Raw genomic sequence first — 1700 nt, forward strand, 5'->3', positions numbered from 1 at the left:
GCGCTGCCAGACCCCTCTCTGCCCCGCTCTGCCTTCGGAGCGCAGGGGCTGCCGCCAGGGAGCACCCGCTGGTCTTCACGGAGGGGCAGGGCCAGCAGCCGAGCCGTCCGCACACCCCCCTCCCCTCAGCCTTCAAGGGCCCTGGATCCTGCCGCCCCGCTCCAGCCCCGGCCTGCACGCTGCCCCAGAGTGGCCCACCAGCGACTGGCCGGTGGGCAGCTTCTGCGCGCCGGACTCTGCGCCGGTCCTAGTGCCCGCTCGCCCTCTGGCCCGGCCCGGGCCCTGCGGCCGACGGCTCTGGGCTGGGCAGCGCGGTGGGGGTGGGGGCGACCTGGCTTTGCCCTTCCAGCCTGGCGCCCGCAGCGCCTGAAACCTGCAGTTCCCCTTCTGGTGCCCTTGAGCGGCTTCTGCCTTGGACGGGGCACTTCCGGGGGGGTGGGCCCCACGCGGCGGCTCTGGGGTCTCCTGCGGGGAGGCTGGCCGAGGTGGAGGCCACGGCCGTCCCGCGTGAGGGGCAGCGCGGGTGTGGGCCGCCGGAGGCGCGGCCGGGACTCCGGCCCCACCCCAGGGTGTCCCCCACGCAGGGTGGGGTGCTCTGGAGGCCGCAGGAAGTCGGCCGGCTGGGAGATGCTCCCCGACTGGCCGGGCGCTCCAGGGTCCCCCCCCGCCCTGGCTTGGGGAACAGCCCCAGGAGACCCGGGACCCTGCAGAGAGGCCCAGCGCACTGCCCCCAGGGGGCCCCGCCCCGCAGTTCCTCCCGAGGAGGGGTGAGCTGGGCCGGGGTGCGCCGGGGTACCCCCCGCCCGCTCTCTGGGCATCGCCGGTGGCCCCCTCCCCTCGGGCCACACACCTGCCCCCCTGGGCCTGCACCTCCCCCGGCGCCTGGGCCCGCTGGACCTGACGGCAGGTGACAGACTGGGGTCCCGGGCCTGGGGGGCCGCTGGCCCGGCGCCAGCCGCCCCCTCCGCCTGTGGGCCTGGCCGGCCAGCTGCAGAGGCCAGCCTGCCAGGCCGCGGGCGGCTCGCGGTGGGTGGGTGGGCGGCGGCATCTGAGCCGTGGCTGGGCCCCCAGGCCCGCTGGCCCCTGCCCAGCCCTTTCATCTGGTCGGGAACGGGCAGAGCTGGACACTGCTGGTGGGCACGGGCTGCTGGCCCGTCCCTGAGCCCCCGCAGAGGCCGCGGGCCGGGCAGATGGGACGGCATCTGGGCACCCCGGGCCGGCGGTCAGTCAAGCTGAATGGGGGGATGCTAGGGCAGTTGGGGGAGCCGCGTGTGCAGCTGGCCCAGGATGGGCTGAGGCTGGGGTGCCAGGCAGAGAGGGGCGCCAGGCTGGTGGGGGCTGGGGACCCCTCGGGCCAGGCCTGCGGGGGAGGGAGGAGGCTGGAGCAGGTACTGAAGCCCGGCAGCTAGGGAGGGCTGGCCCGTGGCCACCCTGAGGGGCAGGGCCTGATGCCCGCGGGGCAGAGGGCCACACCGGGGACCAGAGGGGCCTGGCGCCGGGGCGGGGGCGCCCTCAGGGCAGGTGGCGGCACAGGCTGGGCGGGACCTGGCTGCCACCCCAGGCAGGGTGACACTTGGTGCCCGGCCGGGGTCCAGGCCACCAGCACCCCCCTCAGGTGCGGGAGGAGAACCGGCCTTCGCCCTGCCGGGCCGAGCGGGTCGGGGGTCAGCGGGCGGCTGCCGGCAGCCGCCGGCGATTGG

This window comes from Condylura cristata, unplaced genomic scaffold (genome assembly GCF_000260355.1).
Source record: "Condylura cristata isolate star-nosed mole 26May11 unplaced genomic scaffold, ConCri1.0 scaffold00004, whole genome shotgun sequence".
Lineage (NCBI taxonomy): Eukaryota > Metazoa > Chordata > Mammalia > Eulipotyphla > Talpidae > Condylura > Condylura cristata.